Here is a 24,514-nt window from a genome sequence, read left to right as displayed (position 1 = left end):
TTTCGTTCTTTTGCTCGAGAAATTATTTTTGAAGCAGAGGCAGCAGGATGTGCAAAAGCTCATAAACAAGAGGGAACAAAGTGGGGTTTTAAGTTGTAAGTAGTCTGGTGCTGGTGAAGTACAACATAGAAGAACAAGAAGGGGAGGAGGCTAAAACAGCAACAAGGAACAGAGCCTATGACTCAAGGATCTTATATTTCCTTCTATTTAGCACTAATTGCTTTATATATGTATATAAGGACATTCATTTAGTTTTGTTAGAAAAACAAATCACTGAATTATAACTTGATTCTGATTAATTCTATTCAACAACCTGCCAGACATTTATATTCTTCCCTCCTCCAAAAAGCCAAGCCTAACAAAAATTCTAGAAATACTTGTAGGTTTTCCAACTATTTCCTAACTTATCAACTCCGTAAGTCATACGAAAAATTTTCAATTTTATGTTAGGTGGTCATCTATCAGAATTACTTATATCAGGCCGGGCACATTGGCTCACGCCTGTAATCCCAACACTTTGGGGGGCTGAGGCGGGCGGATCACTTGAGGTCAGAAGTTCAAGACCAGCCTGGCCAACATGGTGAAACCCTGTCTTTACTAAAAATACAAAAATTAGCCAGGCATGGTGGTGTGCGCCTGTAATCCCAGCTACTTGGGAGGCTGAGGCAGGAGCATCGCTCTAACCCAGGAGGTGGAGGTTGCAATGAGCTGAGATCATGCCATTACATCCCAGCCTGGACAACAGAGTGAGACTCTGGCTAAAAAAAAAAAAAAAAAAAGAATTAAAAAAAGAATTACCTTTATCAGAACATACTTTATAGCAGCATGTTTAGTAAAGCTATAACAAATTTGAAATAAGTTTATAATGTATCTGGTTCAATCATTAACAGTTAACACATAATTATGTTGTACCCACACATTATGTTGTACAGTGTTACACTGTTATTTTGCTGTAATACAATTTTACACTTTGATTGTGCTTTATGTCTTCAAAGCTCTTTGTTATTATTATTTAATTTGATCCCAAAATAATCCCAATATGTTACCAAGACAAGTAGGCATAATCTCTACACTTTACATTTGAAGAAACCGAAATGGAGAGAGGTTATTACATGCCTTGCTCAAGGACAGGGGGCTAAAAGTAGGCAAAAGTAGGAACCAGGTCTTCTGACTTCTATACTGCATTCTTTCTACTACCCATACAATCTTTAGGGAAGCCTTGTGGATAACATTCTTTGTTCATTGATAAGTTATTAAATATTAGCCCTTTAGAAAATGTAACAAACATGATAACATTATTTACAGCCAAATCCACTGCTCAACCTATGGCACAATCTACTAACTTTGGAAACAGCACCCTGCCTGTCAGCATGACAATGTTGCCTTATTATTAGTAACAGTGACTAAAAATTTTCAAATGATTTAACACATTTCTGAACCTCTTAAAAAGTTAAATGTACATTATTTCTATAAACAAACTCTAACAAGTTAACTAATTGTGACATTACATGCTCTATCTAGTTTGGGAGGAATGGCCCTAGTCTGGCATTTTGCCCAGATGGCTCCAATTTACATGCAAGTTTTAAATCTTTAAGAAATCCTAGAAAAATAAATTTAGAGACTTAACTTCATAAAACATGAACAATTTCCATAGGTCACGGTGTTCTACAGGCCGTAAACTAGTCTATGATTTTTCTCTTTCATTTTTAAATCTCCTCCCTTAAGCATAAAGCACAAAGGATAGGCAGGACCATAAAAGAGAAAACATAGGCAGAGAGAAGGAAGCAGCAGACTACTAAAGGGCGTGCCCTTTGTCTTGTAAAAGCAAACAAAGAACTTCATTTTCCAAGAGTCAAAGGAGAAAAGAAATGTTAGCAATGGACAACTGATCTTGCAGGGGTCGGTAATGGTACCAATTTTTTACCATCTTTTTCTTTTTTCTGCCCTTTAGATATACAAACAATTGACCTTAAAGAAAAGTAACCCAACTCCTTCTAAATTCCTGGAACCTCGTGGTTTCTTTAATGAAGTCTGATATAGGATCAGCCATGAGAAGAGCCTGATGTAAAGAATTGTATGGTTGGGTGCAGTGGCTGATCCCAGCAGTTTGGGAGGCTGAGGTGGGAGAATCACTTGAGTCCAGGAGTTCAGGACCAGCCTGGGCAACAAAAGGAGACCCCCCCGCCATCCCGGCAAAAAAAATTTTAAATTAGCCGAGCATGGTGGTACACACCTGTAGTCCTGGCTACTCAGAAGGCTGAGGTGGGAGGACAGCTTGAGCCTGGGAAGTTAAGGCTGCGGCAAGCTATGATCGCACCACTGCACTCCAGCCTTGGAGACAGAGTGAGACCCTGTCTCAAAAAAAAGAAAAAAAAAAAGAAATAAAGAAATGTATAGAATAATTTTTTTGTTATAGATTATAGTAACAAAAATAACTTACAAATTAAAGCCTCAAGATTTTTAAAAAATGTATTAAATTCAACATAGAACAGATCTGAATTATGTAGATCCCAGGTAACAGTTAATTACTTTCAGCCACCTCAGGCAATTATTAAAGGCAGTTTGTTGGTAGAAAGGCACTTATCAAGTACTATTATGTATCATTCCCTCTACAAATCCAGTCAACTCAAAAAATAAGCTGACCATATACCTATCTCAAGAATTTTTTCTCTCATATTTTCACACCTTACTTCCAGTCTTTTGTCAAGATTTTTGACCAGCAAATTATAGTAAACAATTAGATATCACTTTCAAGTCCTTATGTCAATTAAATGCTCCTCAGGCACTGCATGTACTCTTCTTTAATTGGGGTTTTAAACTTTAAAAACATCATCCACTTATTTCTATAACAATGTATGTAGTCCTTTTTTTTTTTTTTTTTTTTTTCTTAAATCTCTTTAAGACAGACTAAAGAAGCTGGGTGCAGTGGCTCATGCCTGTAATCTCAGCACTTTGGGAGGCTGAGGAGGGTAGATTACCTGAGGTCAGGAGTTCGAAACCAGCCTGGCCAACATGGTGAAAGCTTGTCTCTACTAAAAATACAAAAATTAGCCAGGCGCTGTGGCACGCACCTGCTACTTGGGAGGCTGAGGCAGGAGAATCGCTTGAACCAGGGAGGTGGGGGTCAGAGTTAGCCAAGATCATGCCACTGCACTCTGCACTCCAGCTTGGGCGACAGAATGAGACTTTGTCTCCAAAACAAAAACAAAAACAAAACTTAATCTCCAGTGTGGCAGTATTGAAAGGGAGGCCTTTAAGAGGTGATTGGATCATGAGGGCTCCGCCCTTATTAATAAATTAATCCATGTATGGATTAATAAAGGATAAATGGATTCATGGGTCATCATGGGAGTACAACTGGTGGCTTTATAAGAGGAAGAGATCTTAGCTTAGCACAATAGCATGCTCAGCCCCCTCACCATCTGATGCCCTGCACCACCCTAAGGATTCTGTAGACAAGAGTCCTACCAGCAAGAAAGCCCTTCCCATATGCCACTCCATGACCTTGGACTTCTCTGCCTCCAGATCAGTAAGAAATAAATTCCTTTTCTTTATAAATTAGCCAGTTTCAAGTATTCTGAAAATGGACTAAGACACCTTCCTCTGCCCTATATGGCCAATTGGTCACCAGGACCTGACCATACTGCCCTGTAATCTCTAGAATTCTTCCATTTCTCCCCCAACTACTTACTTGTTCTATAGGGTTGCCTATACTTCCCTTGAAACTTCCCTTGACTACTAATTATTTACTGTCTGGATTATTGCAAAACCCTCTTTAACTGACTTCCATCCTTCTACAGTGTTAGTTCTCCAATCCTTCCTGGCTATAATGTGAAAAATGTTTGTGTTATCTAGAAAAGAAAGTCTGATTATGAGCCTTTGATGGTCCAGCCCCCTTTTCTCCCAATATAAAGTCCAAACTCCTTAACATAAAATAGAAGACCTTGGCCAGGGACGGTGGCTCACGCCTTTAATCCCAGCACTTTGGGGCCCGAGGTGGGTGGCTCACCTGAGGTCAGGAGTTTGAGACCAGCCTGGCCAACATGGTGAAACCCCGTCTCTACTAAAAATACAAAAAATTAACTGGGAGTGGTGGCAGGCACCTATAATCCCAGCTACTCAGGAGGCTGAGGCAGAAGAATTGCTTGAACCTGGGAGACGGAGGTTGCAGTGAGCCGAGATCGCGCCATTGCACTGCAGCCTGGGGGACAAGAGTGAAACTCTGTCTCAAAAAAAAAAAAAAAAAAATAGAGGGCCTTGTATGATTTGCTTAACTTACCTCTCTTGGCTCTTGAATTTCTTTTAGATCCTCAAATGTACCATACTGTTTTCACAAACGCTTGGCTTGTGACTCCTCAACCTTCAGGTCTCAGCTTAAACGTTCAAGGAATCTTCCTTGATCTCTCGTGCTCGCACAGTACACTTTATTCCTGCCCCACCATTTATGACACTGAACTGTCACTGCCTGTTTACTTCTATCCTTCTCTGAACTGCAAACCTTGAGACAAGAAAATTTTCTCTCTTGTAGCTTAGCCTAGTGTTGGCTCATAGCTGATGCCCAATGAATATTTTTACAGATCATGAATACAAACTGACTTTGGAGTTAGACACACATTTCAATTCTGGTTCTGTCACTTATTAGCTACTGTGATCCTTGATCAAATTACTTTATCTTTCCTAAGACTGAATTTCCTCTTTTTTTTTGGAGGAATAATACCTATCTTGCAAGGCTGTAAGAATTAACTGGTATCATATGCAAAGCAATCATAGCACATACCCGAATGACAGCAGTGTTTGCCTTGGTTAAGGCTTACAGCTTCAAGGACAGAATCTGACTATAGGTAGCTTAAGCAAAAAGGGGATTTTTTATAAACGTTATAGGAGTGCCTCATGGAATTCAGGGTCATAAGAGAAACTAGAACCAGCAACCCATGTTCTGGAAATTTAGTTCGTTTCTTCTCTGTTTCTCCTGGTCTTTCCATCACTTCCCTTGCTTCTCCATTTTCTCTCCTCTCCTCAACCACCTGGTCCCTCTCCACCCCACTCCCATCTCTCCTTCACCCCCTCCATGTGTTTTATCTTAGTCTCTCTTCATCTTTCATCTTTGCTACTACACTCATGTGCTTCATTCTTCTCTCCTGTGGCACAATGGCCTTTTCAGCTCTTCATAAGGTAAAACATGGCTGGCAATAGTCCCAGAGTTAGGATTTTCATTTTAGAGCTAGGCTGAGGAACCATAAAATATCAATTCCTAATTCCTAAAGTACCCTGGCCCAGCTTGGATCAGCTGCCTCCCTCTGGGTCAGCCCTCTCCAGCCAAGAGGCAGGATCACTGATGGAACATGGCAGATCCCACCTGAACCATGAGATGATAGGAAAGGTCCTAGAAAATGAGACAGTCTGGGCAATCAAAATACTTAGGGCTCACTACTCCATCTACTCAGTAAAAGCTATTAACATTTCAAGAGAATTGTTTTACTTAAGTGAATTAGCTATAATAAAAATATATTATTAATTAGTCACAAGTTTAAAGTTACACATCTATGATTTTAAATCTTATATGAATGGGAAATGTGTGACATCAATATAAAACATGTAAAAAGGATTATTTTTTCTTTTTAACTTTCTGAATTTTAGACAGTCTTGTTCTGTCACCCAAGTTGGAGTGCAGCGGCACGATCTCAGCTCACTGCAACCTCCACCTCCTGGGTTCAAGTGATTCTTGTGCCTCAGGCTCCCAAGCAGCTGGGATTACTGGTGTGCACCACCATGCCCGGCTAATTTTTGTATTTTTAGTAGAGACAGGGTTTCGCCATGTTAGCCAGGCTGGTCTCGAACTCCTGACCTCAAGTGATCCACCTGCCTTGGCCTCCCGAAGTGCTGAGATTACAGGCGTGAGCCATCACGCTCAGCTAACTTTCTGAATTTCTGATCTCAATAGCTAATGCTGCAAACAGACCACAAAGGTTAACTTTTTTTTTTTTTAAGAAAAGTATGTAAAGATATCCTAAGAATATTTTTAAAAATTATATAGCCACTAGGTTTGGTGGCACATGTCTGTAAGTCCCAGCTACTCAGGAGGCCAAGGCAGATGATCACTTGAGCCCAGGAATTTCAGTCTGCCTGAGCAAAATAGCTAGACCCCATCTCTTAAAAAAAATAAATAAATAAAACATTATACTGCATATTTTAGCTAAAGACCCAAAGAGAAAGTTGAGAAAATATCTCAAATACACATTTAAAAACTGAAACTAGTACATCCTAAATGTCTTCTCAAAACCTTGTTCCAAACTGAACAGAAAACTCTTCTTGGTTATGTAGGGGAAACACACACACACACACACACACACACACACACACACACACACACGAAAAATAATCACATAACCTATAGCTCTAAAGGAATTAATATGAATGCAACGTTATAACAAAATTGAATCTGAAAGCTCAACTGAGTTGAATTGGAAAAACCAGGAGAAAAAAGTAAGAAGTCTGTAAGCTCGTAGCATATCTGCTTCCCATTCCCTACACCCAACAGATTTTTCTAAGCTTCTACATGTATCAATTTTTCTTCCTTTCTTTTTTTTTTTTTTGAAACAGAGTTGCACTCCTGTTGCCCAGGCTGGAGTGCAATGGTGTGATCTCAGCTCAATGCAACCTTGCATCCCAGGTTCAAGCGATTCTCCTGCTTCAGCCACCCAAGTAGCTGGGATTACAGGCGCCTGCCACCATGCCCAGCTAATTTTTCTATTTTTAGTAGAAACGGGTTTCACCATGTTGGCCAGGCTGGTCTTGAACGCCTGACATCAGGTGATCCACCTGGCTCAGCCTCCCTAAGTGCTGGGATTACAGGTGTGAACCACCGCACCTAGCTCATTAATTTTTCATGTTATTAATATCTGTAACATGCAATAAACACTAAAAGCTTTTTTGTTTTGAGGATAATTAGAAAAATCCATTTCCTTATATTAAACAAAACAGGCATAATACTGATGGAATTTCCCCAAATTTCATACTGGCAAAAAAATATTCATTTTAACACACATGTTGTCATACATATGGCCAAACTTTTCTTGTAATTTTAAATGTCCATGGGACAGTTACTAAATAAAATGTCTAATTTATTCTTATATTTTAGGAAGAATTAAGATGAATAATTCAATTATTTTGTTTTCATTACAAGTTTTCTATATGCTCACCATATTAAAATATAAATAGTAAAGATGTATCTAAGTGTGTACACTGGATGCACTAACTGATTTAATCCCGGCAATAACCACTGAAGATATGTGTTGTTATTATCTCTGTTTTACAGATGAGGAAACTAAGGCCGGAGACATTAAGTAGGTTTTGGTTCTATGTCACAAAACTAGTAAGTGACAGAGCCAGAAGCTGAGAATGAACTCAGAATATTTCAGCTCAGTGTCCACTAATTATTGCTGCTACAACAAATTATCACAAATTTAGTGGCTTAAAACAATACAAACGTATTTATCTCACAGTTCAGAAGTCTGACACCAGTGTCCCTGGGCTAAAATCAAGGTGTCAGCAGGGCTGCATTTCCTTCTGGGGATTCAAAGAGAAAATCAGTTCTTGCCCTTTCTAGCTTGTGGGGGCTGCCCACATTCCTTGGCTCACAGACTCCTTCCACCTTTAAGGCCTGGAATGTCATCTCTTTCTGATGCTGTTTTGTTGTTACATTTCCTTGACTTTCCTGCTTTTCTCTTCCACTCTTAAAACTATTGTTACTCTATTGTGCCTACCTGGATAAGCCAGGATAAACTCTCTATTTCAAAATCAGTTTATCAGGAACTTTAACTCTACCTGCAACTGTAACTCCTCTTTACCATGTAACCTAATATATTCAAAGGTTCCGAGAATTCACAGAACATGGACATCTCTGGGGAGTCAAGATGCTGCCTACCACAGTACCCATGCTTATAATCAGTATACTACAAAAATCATGTTCATGCTCATCTGTTAGGGTTCAGAGAGTCAGTATGCTTCCATACTAAGCAACATAACTGTTGAATTAGGAGGATCACGAGTGTCCAACCCTTTGAATGTGAGGACTATTTTGCTTATCTGTGGTGGCAGATATCAAAAGTTATGCACAGACCTTTTTTTTTTTTTTAACCTCATCAGCTATTGTTAGTGTTATTGTATTTTATGTGTGGCCTAAGACAATTCTTATTCCAACGTGGCCCAGGGAAGCCAAAATGTTGGACACTGGTGGAAATTATTAACTCTCAAAGTAAAACCAAGTGATTGAGTCAATGGAGTTAACTCATCTATCTAAATAGGTCTTAAAAGGAAACAAGCCAATAAGAGATATCATCTTCCCCTTTCTTACCAAGCTTCTGACGTATAATACTGAGTGTTAGTGGGGAGAAAGAAGAACAAGTAAAGCTGGGCTTGTTCTAAGTAGCTAGAAGGAGAGAGAAGCACTATAAAAGGTCTGAATTCTGGTAGTAGGGCTGTGGTTGGCATTACATCCAGCCTGTTCAGATGATACTCTATGCTATGGTTTGAATATGCCCCCAAAGTTCACGTGTTGGAAGCTTAATCCACAATGCAACAGTGTTGAGAGATGGGATCTTTAAGACGTAAATAGGTTATGAGGACTGTGCCCTCTGAAGGGGTTAATGTCACTATCATGGGAGTGGGTTTGTTATAAAAGCGAGTCCGTCAAGACCAGTCTAAGCCCAGTGAGACCTTGTCTCTATAAAAGCAGAAAAAAAAAAAAAAAAAGCCAGGCACTGGTGAGCACCAGTAGTCCCAGCTACTTTGGAGGCTGAAGTAGGGAGGAACACTTGAGGCCAGGAGTTCAAGGCTGCAGTGAGCCAGGATTGTACCACTGTACTCCAGCCTGGGCAAAAGAGTGACTCTGCCTTTTTTAAGTGAGTTTCTCTCTCTCCCTCACTCTAACCCTCTCTCAGCCTCTCGCCTTCCACCATGAAATAACACAGCAAGAAGAAGGCCCTTGCCAGATGTCAGCACTTTGGTATTGGACCTCCCAGCCTCCACAACTGTGAGAAGTAAATTTCTCTTCTTTATAAATTACCAAATCTGTGGTATTGTTATAGCAACACAAAATAAACTAAGAAATCCTAAGATGCAATTGTTCTTCAAATAGCCTCTAAATGAGAATTTGGCAGGAAGCTGGTCTCCACATAGAAATTATTCAAATCACCAGGACTCAAAGATAGAAGATGGGGTGGAGGTCGGGGTGGGGGTTGACTTCCTTCTTTGTCACAATATCAAACATGGAGACTTTTTCCCTTTTTTCTTCCTCCCTAGAGTAGGAGGAAGGGGAGCTTGACATAAGAGTGTCAAGTTCCAGGGACACTGGCAAGAGAGCTAAGGAAACCTAAAGTAGAATCTTTGTCTATTGTTGTAGTTAGCCTAGAAGGCACTTTGCAACATTCATTACTATAAACATCATCATTAATAAGTCCATACATACACACACACACACACACATACACACACACACACAGAGTTGCTCATTATCTTGAATTCCGTATTTATGAATTCACCTGCTTGCCAAAATTAATACCATATCAGTTCAGGGTGGCAATAACAATTGATAATATCAATTTCTGCATTATTTAGCAACTGCTATTGTTTCCACTTGGAAATAGGAAACTAAGAGCCACTTGAATAAGAATGTATGGGAAAATAGGATTTGCTGCACATCAAGTTTTTATATGGTCAAGCTCCAAGGACCATATCTCTACCATAAAGTCAAATATACCTGCATGTTCTGAAGGACTTCATTCCATTTACATTTTAATATATATAAGGCATCTTTGAACAGAAACATATAACAAGGTTACATGATTTCTTTAAAAAAGCTCATAGGAACCTAAGCCTGTATTCCCTCTAGGAGGAATGGTTCAGTCTTTGATTAGGTAGTGTTCGTAATTTTATAGAACATAACTAGCACAAATAATGAGAACTGACTATATATGAATATTGATAGAAAACATGGCCAAAATTATGTTTTTTAAAAACTGTGATACATACTGTCTTTTTTTTGAGACAGAGTCTCGCTCTGTGGCCCAGGCTGGAGGAGTGCAGTGGCACAATCTCAGCTCACTGCAACCTCCACCTCCCGGGTTCAAGAGACTCTCCTGCCTCAGCCTCCAGAGTAGCTGGGACTACAGGTGCCCACCACCAAGCCCGGCTAATTTTTGTATTTTTAGTAGAGATGGGTTTCACCATATTGACTAGGCTGGTCTTGAACTCCTGACCTCAGGTGGTCCGCCCGCCTCAGCCTCCCAAAATGCTGGGGTACAGGCGTGAGCCAGCTGATACATACTGTATTTAAAGAAATTTGTTGGGCTGGGAGCGGTGGCTCACACCTGTAATCCCAGCACTTTCGGAGGCCAAGCCAGGTGGATCACCGAAGGTCAGGAGTTTGAGACCAACCTGGCCAACATGGCGAAACCCCATCTCTACTAAAAATACAAAGATCGGCTGGGCGTGCTGGCGTGTGTCTGTAATTCCAGCTACTCTGGAGGCTAAGGCAGAAGAATTACTTTAACCTGGGAGGCGGAGGTTGCAGTGAGTAGAAATCGCGCCACTGCACTGCAGCCTGGGCAACAGAGTGAGACTCTGTCTCAAAAAAAAAAAAAAAATTCTGTTGAATTATCAATTCTTTTCCCCATCAACATTTAGGACCTGACCCAAATGATAAATACTGATCAAAAATTAATGTTTGAATCTATTTTTTTAATTGAAGAGAGTGGGGATAAAAAAGACTGATATTAATCCATAGATTGACATATATCAAATTAATTTACTAGTTATCTGCACCTCCTTTTAAGCTGTGAGGACTTGATAATGCTCTGGAGTTCAACAACTGCTCTAGCCTTGAAACGTCCAGGTAAGGCATCAATGCTGGGTGACAGGAAAACAGCACGTATATGAGAAAGGCAGGATGCACGCTGTTTCCAGCCATTCCTCATATTTATATTCTGACTCTTCACATCCATTTACATGTTTAATCTCCCAACTATATGAACTTGCCTCCTTTGGCTTTTTGGAGTAAAATAATGAAGTAAAAAAATTAATATGGAAATAGCATGAATGGTTTTAGTCTAGTTCAATAAAGCTGTTATATTAAAAAGAGATACAAAGTTTTTGACTCAAAAAAGTTGATGTTTCCTTTCTATTTTCATATTACATGGGGAGCCTTTTAGCATGGGCTATAAAATGATCATTTATATTCAGCTTTTCATTCCTTAGGATGACCTAAAAATTAAAGCCAGAACTTCGTATTTCTGAGATAGTGCTTACTTCTGGCTACACTATTTCAACCCTAAAATCATTGTTTAAAATATGTACATAATAACGATGTGTATATATTTAAAAATTTTAAAGTTTTTATTAAAAAATAAAACCTTTTGATTTTCAAAGTTTAGCATATACATGTATGGAAGTTTCCACCTAGAAAGGCACTAATATTCTGTGGAAAACTATTTTAGAATGCAACAACATTAAGAATTTTTGTAATCCTGATGCTACTTTGTGCTCTTAAAACAGTATTAGGAATAGGCGCAGTGGCTCACGCCTGTAATCCCCGGCACTTTGGGAGGCCAAGGTGGATAGATCACTTGAAGCCAGGAGTTTGAGACCGGCCTGGCCAACTTGGTGAAACCCTGTCTCTACTAAAAATATTTTTTTAAAAATTAGCCAGACGTGGTGGTGTGCGCCTGTAGTGCCAGTACTTGGGAGGCTGAGGCAGGAGAATCGCTTGAACCCAGGAGGCAGAAGTTGCAGTGAACCAAGATCTCTTCACTGCACTCCAGCCTGGGTGACAGAGCAAAAGACTGTCTCAAACAAACAAAAACAGTATGAGAAGTATTTGCTTGCTCAGAGCATGTAAAAAAGTTGTTGAACTGAATTATATAAAGATTTATCATATTATGGCCCCCATTTTATAACATTATTAGTTTTGAGAATGGATATTTTAAATTCCATGAAATTACCTATATATGCTTTAGTTGCTTCTGATTGGAAACAATTTTCCACACGTTGTTTGGCATTCATCGAGTACTGATAACAGAATATATGCTACAAAACCTAAGGAAATGGTATACAAGCTATTTTTTCAAAGTTTTCTTAAGTGAGATGACTATATTAAAATATTCATGACCCAATACACTTATGTCAAAGAGAGAACAAAACCCACAATTATAAAAGAACAACTCTGCGAGGCATGGTGACTCACGCATGTAATCCCAACACTTTGGGAGGCTGAGGTGGGAGGATGGCTTGAGCCCAGAAGTTCAAGATCAGCCTGGGCAACATAGGGAGATCCTGTCTCTACAAAAAATTTAAAAATTAGCCAAGTGTGGTAGTACAGGCCTGTAGTCCCAGCTACTTGAGAGGCAAAGGTAGGAGGATCACTTGAGCTCAGGAGGTCAAGGCTGCAATGAATGGTGACTATGACATTGCACTTCAGCCTGGGCAAGACAGCAAGACTCTGTCTCAAAACAAAAACAAAAACCCCCAAAACAAAAAAAACCAACAACCTTCTACATCAATGAACTACAGCAAAGGTTGTATTCAGAGCAAATTTCAGATACTTACACACCTGTTACTAAAAAGGAAATAACATAAACAAATGAATTGAGGAATTTAGGAGGAAACAAAATTAGAATTTACAATCTAAAAAAAAAAAAAATGGCCAGGCGCAGTGGCTCAATCCTATAATCCCAGCACTTTGGGAGGCTGAGGCAGGCAGATCGCCTGAGGTCAGAAGTTTGAGACTAGCCTGATCAACGTGGTGAAACCCTGTCTCTATTAAATACAAAAAATTAGCTGGGCATGGTGGCACATGACTGTAATCCCAGCTACTTGGAGGCTGAGGCAGGAGAACTGCTTGAACCAGGGAGGTTGAGGATGCAGTGAGCTGAGATTGTGCCATTGCACCAGCCTGGGCAACAAGAGCAAAACTCCGTCTCATAAAAATAAATAAAATAAAATAAAATAAAAGATTCCCGGCCGAGCGCAGTGGCTCATGCCTGTAATCCCAGCACTTTGGGAGACCAAGGTGGGCAGATCACCTGAGGTCAGGAGTTTGAGATGAGCCTGGCCAACATGGTGAAATCCTGTCTCTACTAAAAACACAAAAATTAGCCAGGCATGGTGGCACGTGCCTGTAAGTCCAGCCACTTGGGAGGCTGAGGCAGGAGAACTGCTTGAACCCGAGAGGCGGAGGTTGCAATGAGCCAAGATGATGTCACTGAACTCTAGCCTGGGAAACAAGAGCAAAACTCCGTCTCGGGGCTGGGGGGTAACCTCCCAAAAGGATTTTTATTTGTAAATCATACTGAGATTTCTGTTTCTCAGTATTTCTGTTTCTAATTCATTACCTTTTCTTTTAATTTCCTCTTATTATAACAAAAAATCTAGTATAATTTACAAATAAACATCAATGAAACAGATAAATCACTAGATTTCATTATAAGCAAGAAACACAAAGGGAGAGTACACAGTATTAGGTATGAGAAGGGTACTAGAGCCACAGATGATTTGAAAAGAAAATGATAACTTTGTATAACTCCTACCAATAAAGTTTCCAGAACTAGATAAAATGGCTAACCAGGCAAATAAAAATTAATAAAAACTCAGTTAAAAGATAGGAGACCTAAATAAAGCAATAACAACTAAAATAGTTTAAATCTTATTTTAAAAAACTACCAGAAAAGCACAAATATTATGTATTTCATGGGTATTACAGGATGCTTTCTTGGTTGTAGTATCCTTCCAACAGACATCTGGGGTTATCAAAAGAGCTCCTTCCCAACTGTTACCTAGGTTTCTCAGAAATTCTCTATATTCGTTCATTAAATCAAAAAAATATTTTTTGAAAGTCTAGGCTGGGTGCAGTGGCTCACGCCTATAATCCCAGCATTTTGGAAGGCCAAGACGGGTGGATCATCTGAGGTCAAGAGTTTGATACCAGCCTGGCCAACATGGTGAAACCCCGTCTCTATTAAAAATACAAAAATTAGCCGGGCGTGGTGGTGCGCGTTTGTAATCCCAGCTTCTCGGGAGGCCGAGGCAGAATTGCTTGAGCCCAGGTGGCGGAGGTTGCAGTGAGCCAAGATTGTGCCATTGCACTCCAGCCTGGCCAACAAGAGTGAAACTTGAAGAAAAAAAAAGAAAGAAAGAAAGAAAAAAAAAAAAAAGAAAGTCTAGAAAGTAGAGATGCAACAGTGAACAAAACAAGGTCTCAGGCATCATGCAGCTTGCATTCTTATTAAGAATAGTAACAGATAACATTAGGCAGCTGCTATGCGCTAAATACTATCCTAAGTACTCTTGTGTATACTAACATATTTAATCCTTACAACCACCCTTTCAGTTAAGGATTATTTTTACTCACCCCTTAAAGATGAGGAAACTAAGGCACACAGAATAGGTAAATAGTCTAAGGTCAAAGATACTCTCAGGCAATTTAGCTCTAGAACAGTACTGTCCAATAGAAATATAATGTGAACCACAAATACAAACCACATATGCAATTTTAAATTTTCCAGTAGCCACATTTAAAAAGGTAAAACAGAAAGAGATTAATTTTAATATCTTATTTAACCTACTATATCAAAAATGTTACCAACATGCAATTAATATTTAATAGTTGAATTATTCTACATTCTTTTTACCATATTAAAATCTGGTGTGTACTGCACCAGGCATGGTGGCTCACGCCTGTAATCCCAGCACTTTGGGAGGCTGAGGCAGGTGGATCACTTGAGGTCAGGAGTTTGAGAATAGCCTGGCCAACATGGTGAAACCCCGCCTCTACTAAAAATACAAAAATCAGCTGGGGGTGTTGGCGCGCACCTGTGAGCCCAGCTACTCGAAATCGGGTGTGTCTTTTACATTTACAGTACATCTCAATTTGGACTAGCCACATTTCAAGTGCTCATCTATTATACTGCAGAGTGTTCGTAAGTACTGTTCTATGCTTTTCTACTAAAAAAAATATAGTGTATTCTCACGATGTAAGAATGGTTTAGTTTTAGGGTCTATTAATAATATTAATTCACCATATTAAAAAATAACAAAGTTTAGCCAAGTGTGGTGGTGCGTGTCTGTAATCCCAGCTACTCCAGGGGCTGAGGCAGGAGAACTGTTTCAACCCGGGAGGCAGAGGGTGCAGTGAGCTGAGATTGTGCCACTGTACTCCAGCCTGGATGACAGAGTGAGACTTCATCTCGAAAAACAAACAAACAAATAAATAAAGAAGCCATATTGACCATTTTGGGTTTGGGTTAAAAAAAATAAAAAATAAATAAGTCAGGTGCAGCTGCACACATCTGTAGTCCCAGCTACTCTGGAGGGTGAGGCAGGACGCCAGGAATTCAAGGCTGTAGTGTGCCATAATCACACCTGTGAATAGCACTATACTCCAGCCTCAGAAACACAGTGAGACTCCATCTCTCTCTCTCTCCCCCTCTGTATATGTGTGTGTGTGTGTGTGTGTGTGTGTGTATGTATATATATATGAAGGAGCAGCAGCAGGAGCATCAGCAGCAGCAGCCATGCTTAGTGGCTCAAACCTGTAATCCCAGCACTTTGGAAGGCTGAGAAGGGAGGATTGCTTGAGGCCAGGAATTCAAGATCAGCCTGGGCAACATAGAGAGACCTTGTCTCTATTTTTTAAAAAAATTTAAAAAAGAAAGAAAAAGAAGAAAAGTTATTTATCTCAATAAAAGCCAAGGGGGGGAAAAAAAGCTTAAATCAACACCCACCCCTACTTTTTAATAACTCTCATGAACTAAAAATAGAGGAATCCTTCCATGATATTATATATCTATAAAGTTCAAGTCAACTCTGGCATCACAGGTTAATGGCAAACAATAAAAAGAGTCTTAAGGTTCATTATAATTATTATTGGTTATTTTTTTTAAGACAGAGTCTCACTGTGTCACCAGGCTGGAGTGCAGTGGTGCTATGTGGGCTCACTGCAACCTCCACCTCCCGGGTTCAAGCAATACTCCTGCCTCAGCCTCCTGAGTAGCTGGGACTACAGGCGCGTGCCACCATGCCTGGCTGATTTTTTGTATTTTTAGTAGAGACAGGGTTTCACCATGTTGGCCAGAATGGTCTCAAACTCCAGACCTCGTGATCCACCCACCTCGGCCTCCCAAAGTGCTGGGATTACAGGCGTTGAGCCACCGCGCCTGGCCATTGTAATTATTACCTGAAATGAGGTTTCACTCTGTCACCCAGGCTACAGTGCAGTGGCATGATCATAGCTCACTACAGCCTCAAACTCCTGGTCTTAAGCAATCCTCCCATCTCAGCCTCCTGAGTAGCTAGGGCTACAGGCATCTGCCACCACACCCAACTAATTTTTTAATTTTTTGCAGAGATGGGGTCTCACTAAATTGCTCAGGCTGGTCTCATACTCCTGGGCTCAAGTGATCTTCCCGCCTCAGTCTCCCAAAGCACTGGGATTACAGGTGTGAGCCACTGTGTCCGACCTGCATGATCCCTTATACAAAAAAAGTAAGAGAATTAACTGAAAAGCTATCAGACACAGATTTCTATACAGCAGCTACAAAAACATATTGAGAAATAAGTAGTTTTGTAATATACCAAAAATAGTTATAAAGTAGTACTCAACAAATGATAGGGATCTATCAAAAGTACATAGGAACTAGTTTGAAGAGGCTCTTGCTGACCAAATATAGAATTTGAGCATCAAGAAAAAAAAATGGTGACACTAACAGATTACAACTAGTTGACTAAGATAATCCATAAGTCATTCTGATAAATAAATAAGGACAGGAAGGACGGTTCTCTCTTACAGAAGCCCAACTACTAAACTTGGAGTAAGAGAGCTACACATTCAGCACATGTATCCCAGAACAACTCTTACTGCAATAATTAATTCAGCCAAGGAATCATCAATAGAAGCAAAAACTATTTCCTTATCTGTAATTTATTAAAAAGAGAAATAAGCTCATTTTATGGTGAAGAAACCTGACAGACATCACTTAACTAAGTAATCAAAGTTAATACTGCCAATAGTAGGATAGACTAACACAGCATGCCTCCTGATATCCTGTACTCTGAAGAACATAATAGCCTTTAAGTGGTACTCCTGCCTCAAATTCATAATCTAAATCAAATCATGAGGAAACATCAAACAAAAACTCATCAATGTACACTATACAAAACCAGTAGTCTAACTTTTAAAAAATATCAATGTCATGAAAGATAAAGCCTGAAGAACTGTTCAGATTAAAGGAGACTAAAGAAACATGACAATTAAATGCAACATGTATTTCTAGATTGGATTTTGGATTTTTGTTATAAAGAATATTATTAGGACAATTGGAAAAATGTATGAACTACTGTATTACTTTCCTTGACACATTTCCTTTATTGTTCCCTCCTAGGGCTGCTGTACAAAAAAATGGCTTAAAACAACAAATTTATTATATCATAGTTCTGGAGGCAGGATGTCCAAAATTCAAGTGTCAGCAGGGCTATGCTCCCCCTGACACTCTGGATACCATTCTTCCTTGCCTCCTCCTAGCTTCTGATGGTAGCTGGCAATCCTTTGTGCTCCTGGCTTACAGGTGCATCCCACCAATTTCTGCCTCTGTTGTCACAAGGCATTCTCTCTGGGTATCTGTCTTCACATGTGGGTTTTTGGTTTTTGCTTTGTTTTGTTTTTTGAGATGGAGTCTCGCTCTGTCGCCCAGGCTGGAGAGCAGTGGTGCAATCTTGGCTCACTGCAACCTTGCCTCCCGGGTTCAAGCAATTCTCCTGCCTCAGCCTCCCAAGTTGTTCGAACTACAGGCGCGTGCCACCACGCGCGTGCCACCACGCCTGGCTAATTTTTGTATTTTTAGTATAGACAAGCTTTCACCTATTAGCCAGGATGGTCTCAATCTACTGATCTCATGATCCGCCTGCCTTGGCCTCCCAAAGGATGTTATTTCCAAATAAGGCCACATTCACAGGTACTGAGGGTTAGGACCCTTTTGGGGAACATAACTGAATCCACAACTGGAAATTAGGTAACTGTTGAATTCAGTAACTGTACTGCAGTTGTATAAGAAAACATCCTTGTTTTAGGAAATACATACTGAAATATTTAAGGGTACTGAGACATGCCATCTACAATTAACTTTCAAATGGTGGTGGTGGTGGGGACACATATACACACATACCCAAGGAGGGAACCATAAAGGAAATGTGACAAAATGTTAACAACTGGTAAATCTGGGTGGAGGGTATCCAGTTCTTTGTGCTACTCTTGCAACTTTTCTGTAACTTTGAAATTATTTCTAAATAAACTTGCAGCACTATTTACAACAGCAAAGATTTGGAACCAACCCATATCCCCATCAATGATAGACTGGATAAAGAAAATGTGGCACCTATACACCATGGAATACTATGCAGCCATAAAAAAGAATGAGTTCATGTCCTTTGCAAGGACATGGATGAAGCTGGAAATCATCATCCTCAGCAAACTAACACAGGAACAGAAAACCAAACACCGTATGTTCTCATTCATAAGTGGGAGTTGAACAATGAGAACACATGGACACAGGGAGGGGAACATCACACACTGGGGCCTGTTAGGGGGTGGGGGAAAGGGGAAGGAGAGCATTAGGACAAATATCTAATGCATGCGGGGCTTAAAACCTAGATGACGGGTTGATAGGTGAAGCAAAACACCATGGCACATGTATACCCATGTAACAAACCTGCACGTTCAGCACATGTATCCCAGAACTTAAACACACACACACACACACACACACACACACAAATAAGATCTATGAGTAAGTAAAACAAAAGTTCAGAGTCTATATAAGAAAATAAAACTGGGATATAAAAGACAATCTCAAAAAATAAACACATCACTTATTTTTAGAAGGTACATTACAAAGATGCCCATCCTTCCTACATAAATCTAAGTAACATTAAATCAAAATCACAATGAAGTTCACATGAAAAAGTGAATGCATATGAATAGCTGAGAAAGTTTTGAAAACGAAAACAGGAAATTTGTCCTTCTAGGAATCACAACCTCATGGTTAAGAGTATAGGCTCTGGACTTACAAAGTTAGGTTATAGTCCTAGCTTGTAATTTGAGTAAATTTAACCTCTTAAAGCCTATTTCTTTATCTTTAAAAATAAAGATATCAAGAATACTTAACTGTTGACGGTTCTGTGAGAAATGAGTTAGCTAAATATGTTAAAGTATTTATCACAGGGACTGTCACACAGTCAATTATCAATACACATTAGTTGCTGTTACCATGGTTATAATCAGCAGCATCAAGCTATGTGGTATTGGCATAGAAACAAACAACTAGGCCGGGTGCAGTGGCTCACGCTGGTAATCTCAGCACTTTGGGAGACCGAGGCGGGCAGATCACAAGGTCAGGAGCTCAAGACCAGCCTGCTCAACATAGTGAAACCCGTCTCTACTAAAAATACAAAAATTAGCCGGGTGTGGTGGCGGGCATCTGTAGTCTCAGTTACTCAGGAGGCTGAGGCAGGAAAATCGCTTGAACCCGGGAGGCGGAGGTTGCAGTGAGCCAAGATGGCACCACTGCACTGGCCTGGGTGACAGAGCGAGACTCTGTCTCAAAAAATAAATAAATAAAATAAACAATTAAATCCCTCAAAAAGAAAGAGCCCAGAAACAGGCCCAAGAGTAAAAATAATTTGCAAATACTAAAAGGTGGCATTCTGAACCAGTGTGAAGATAGATTTACTAACTAGCAGTAGTGAGATATATCATCTGAGGAAAAAAAAAAATTACCTCACAACATACATAAAATCCAGAGTATAGAGCTAAATGACTTGCAAGACAAAACAAAACAAAAACCTGTAAGTAGAATTTTTAACATCATCTTCAAGTAGAGAAAATATTCTTGAAACACAAAATCCAAAAGTTACAGAAGGAACATTATGCACAGACATGGAAAAGTCTTTGCAACATAAAGACAAAGAAAGAATTAATAACTATAATATATTGAAGAGTCCCTAAAAATCTGTAAGAAAAAGACAAATAACCCAATAGTAAAACTAGCAAAGATTATGAGCAAGCAGTTCACCATAAGGAGAGATGCATAGTAGCCTTCAATTGAAAAAGCAAATTAAAATAATTTTAAGATATCTTTATTCATATATATAACAAAAATAAAACAATGTTCTATCAATCCCCCTAAAAAAACTGGGAAAATATAGAAAGAGCTTTAAACCTGCTAACATCCCTGGCTCTGTTTATCACCAAAAGAAAAAGCAACACCTATCATGCCATTAGAACACTTTATTATGTAAAGACGAAAAACAAAACCAAAAACAAAACACAGGTAGAAAAGCAATCACTGAACCTTACTGTTAGAAGGAAACTCAGCTTATCAGGTCTGACCACTCACCAACACAAGAAAGTACCACTGACAATGACCTACATGCAGCATTTACTCAAACTCGAGACAAGGTAGTTCAATAAAGCACTTCTAAACAACTGTTAAAAATTACTTCTTTATAATCTTCAAATTGCTTAAAAATGATAAACATCTGTTTAACAAACTTTAAAAATTTTGTCAGGCATCAAAGGCAACTTTCAGTGTCTGCATTTATTAACATTCACCTTTTAAGACATCATCTAATCATTCTTCTAAGATATCTACCTGTCTCCATGATTTCTCTCTTACTGGTAGGGCCCTGGAAGTATCAGAAATATCTTTCGGAACCTTAAGATATAATTCTTCCAGACCTAGGGACATGAAATCATGTAAAGCTACATGCCTCTTACTATTTTCTTATTATTTATTTGTTTATTTATTTATTTGTTAATATTTATTTATTTATTTGTTAATATTATAAACTTCACACTATGATCTCTTATGACAAAAAATGACAGGGGAAAGCACGAACACAGTCCCTCACTACTACAAATTCTGCATTTGGGGAAATCACAGGGGTCAGCACAACCAAAGTGCAATGGATGAGCCTCACTCTGGGAACCACCTTCATGATCATGGTATCTTCCCAGCCAGATAAGTGTATTGTCTATTTTCTGTGTTTGCCCAGGCCGGAGTGCAGTGGCATGATCATAGCTCATTACAGCCTCGAACTCCTCGGCTCAAGTAATCCTCCCAAGCAGCTGAGACTACAGGCTTGAGCCACTACACCCACCCTACACTTTTCTTTTTAATGGAAGTAGCTTTGTGCTGCATGTTTTATAATAGATATCAATTGTTAATTAAGGTCAGATATTAAATATATTCATTAACTGAAAAAGATGTGCTATTACACTAACAACTGTAGCAAATGCTGTCTTTTTGTAAGTTGGGGTTTGTAATGGAAAATGATATACTAAGTCCAAAACATTCTTCATCTTTTTATAAAATAAGGTGTTCGTTCAGCCAGATTAACAGAGAATGTTTTCCCAATCAAGTTTCTTTTTTTCCTAAACTTAATTCATCAAAAGAATAAAGAAACATGCAAAAGATGAGTTATTACACTAAACTGTTTCAAGTGTTGCCCTTTTATAGGTTTGGGTTTGTGAAGTCTATATATTCTCTCTCTCTGTATATACACATACACACACTCTATACATATATATGTAGTTTGTACTCAAATCTGTCTTCTGCCTCAAAAGCTGGATCAAATTGCTACTGTACAATATTGCCTTTATTTCTACTAATTATATCATTTATTTCTAGGTGAGTTAGTAGAAATAGATGGAAGGTCTTTATTGCCTGATGGTTCAGTTAACATTTCAGACGTGTTGCAGAAAGATAGCCATTTTCTAATTTGCCCTGTCAGTAGAATAGCAGTTTCCTACATCTTGGTACAGACTCATCAGCCATTCAAGGCTATACTTCTAGAGGAAGTGAGGATTCTTCCATACTGGCTTGTTCCTCATTCTTATAGTCTTCTATACTAGTGTGTTCCTATAAATCATTTTTTTTGAGACAGGGTGTCACTGTCTCCCAGGCTGGACTCCAGCTGCACCATCACCGCTCACTGCAGCCTCTTCTTCCTGGGCTCAAGCAATCCTGTCACCTCAGCCTCCACAGTAGCTGCAACCACAGGTGTGCATCACTATGCCTGGCTAATTTTTTATTTTTATTTTTTATTTTTATATTTTTTTGAGATGGAGTCTCGCTCTGTTGCCCAGGCTGGAGTGCTGTGGCGTGATCTCAGCTCACTCCAACCTCCAACTCTCTGGTTCAAGCGATTCTCCTGCCTCAGCCTCCTGAGTAGCTGGGATTACAGGCACATGCCACCACGCCCAGCTAATTTTTATATTTTTAGTAGAGACGGAGTTTCACCATGTTGGCCAGGATAGTCTCGATCTCCTGACCTTGTAATCCGCCCGCCTTGGCCTCCCAAAGTGCTGGGATTACAGTCGTGAGCCACCACACCCAGCCTTTGTTTTTATTTTTTCCAGAGACGGGGCCGAGCATGATCCTCCCCGACCCTGGCCTCCCAGAATGCTGAGATTATAGGCATGAGCCACCACCTCCAGCCTTGTAACTATTACTGTTGTACAAACATCACTGGAAGAAGAGTCTCATCAAAAGCTACCAATGGAAATTTTATTTGCCACTCTTTTGCCACTGTGTGAAGTTCTTACGTTAACAATAATTTTCTTCACCATCTTAGTAGCCTTTTCTTCTTTGGCTTCCTTTTATTTCTCCAATTATATCTAAGAATGTACCCTTTGTCCTCCCTAATAAGCTGGAACATTGTTTTCTAGCAGGAATACTAGCTTAATTTTTGTAGCATTATTATCCCACAATATCTACAGTACAACTCCTTCACCTGTTAACTCTAACAGTTTATTAAGTCTTTACATAAAGGTTGGCAGATAGGCTTCGAACTGCTGTTGTACCAACTCTAAATGACTGGAATGTCTGCCACTGGAATGTAAGCTCCGTGAGGACAGGGATCTTAGTTTTGGTTACTAAAGTTGTTCCAAGCACATAGAACAATGACACATAGACATTTATTAAATATTTTTGATTGTAGGAACATGCAGCAGTCAGCTGGCATTGTCTGCCTATCATGGGCATGAGAGAAAGAAGTAACAAGTAGTTCTTCACTAAAAGCTCACGCAGTAACCACAAATGTTTTTTACTCAAGACTCTTTGAAGTGGCAGACTTGTGCTAAACTAGTATCATTAATGCTCAGGATGAATTTCAAATAAGCATTCTACTTGAGTCTGATGGAGAAACTAAGGTTTGATGCAGTTTAATAGCTTGTAAATGTTAAAGAGCAGTATTTAACCTAAACATATTCACCCACTTACAATATAGGAGTTCTGTTTTTTTAATATCATATTCCATAAATACATGTCCAGCAATCATACTTTTTGTTTTTTGTTTTTGTTTGTTTGTTTTGAGACAGAGTCTCGTTCTTTAGCCCAGGCTGGAGGGCAGTGGCATAATCTCTGCTCACTGCAACCTCTGCCTCCTGGGTTCAAGTGATCCTCTCATCTCAGCCTCCCAAGTAGCTGAGATTACAGGTGTATGCCACCATGCCCAGCTAATTTCTGTATTTGTATTTGTGTTTTTTATTTTTAAATTAAAAATTTTTTTGAAATGGGGTCTCGCTCTGTTGCCCAGGCTGGAGTACAGTGGTGTGATCTCAGCTCACTGCTACCTCCACCTCCCAGATTCAAGCGATTCTCCCGCCTCAGCCTCCTGAGTCGCTCAGATTACAGGCGTGCACCACCTTGCCTGGCTACTTTTTGTATTTTTAGTAGAGATGGGATTTCACCATGTTGGTAAGGCTGGTCTCAAATTCCTGACCTCAAGTGATCCACCCACCTTGGCCTCCCAGAGTGCTGGGATTACAGGCGTGAGCCACCATGCCCAGCCTCACAACCATACTTCTTAAAAACTCTGGCACACATTAGTTCCTCTTATATTACATTGATATAAGCAAGTCATATGGATTTATCTGAGTGTAAGGAGAGCTGGAAAAAATAGTTCCTAGTAGGTCAGCCACCTCCCAGTGAGGGCTGCATACCACAGAAGGGGAGAATGAATTTTGGGAGAACAGGTAATTATCTCTGTCACAGAAGGGGATGAAAAGTATGGTAGTTCCACAAGTTAGACATCTGTATGGAAAATACCACTTGGTTGTACAAATGTGGTTAGAATATTTGAAAGGTATGGGCATCGACGGTATCTTAATTCAGGTTACTGTATTGATATAAAGCAAACTGGTTAGTCCAACAGCTTCTGGAAATGTGTTTCTTAAAGCAGAGCATCTGACTAATTTAATTTTATATTTGAGGTGGTAAGCTATAAAGATATTTGCTATTTTGAACTTAATTAGGATCAATAGAAAAAAAAGCTAGTGATATGTAAATTCTAGAAAGAACCTTTGACGACACGAGTCATGTCATCTTGGGTTTATATTAAAAGTAGCAGGAAAGACAGTTCTGTATTTGAAGATGTGTGCACTAGACTTTAGGAAACACTGGAAAACCAG

The 24,514-nt window shown here is 39.5% G+C and overlaps 1 protein-coding gene and 1 pseudogene across 8 annotated transcripts in view; both read right to left on the bottom strand.

Moving 5' to 3' along the window:
* YES1 (YES proto-oncogene 1, Src family tyrosine kinase) overlaps window positions 1–24,514 on the bottom strand; it is a 91,294-nt gene that overhangs the window by 54,220 nt on the left and 12,560 nt on the right.
* LOC112130017 (U1 spliceosomal RNA) lies at window positions 20,924–21,070 on the bottom strand (annotated as a pseudogene).

Source organism: Pongo abelii, chromosome 17 (genome assembly GCF_028885655.2).
Source record: "Pongo abelii isolate AG06213 chromosome 17, NHGRI_mPonAbe1-v2.0_pri, whole genome shotgun sequence".
Taxonomy (NCBI): domain Eukaryota; kingdom Metazoa; phylum Chordata; class Mammalia; order Primates; family Hominidae; genus Pongo; species Pongo abelii.
Note: the sequence above shows the minus strand (reverse complement) of the source record. Positions and strands in the feature narration are given on the sequence as shown.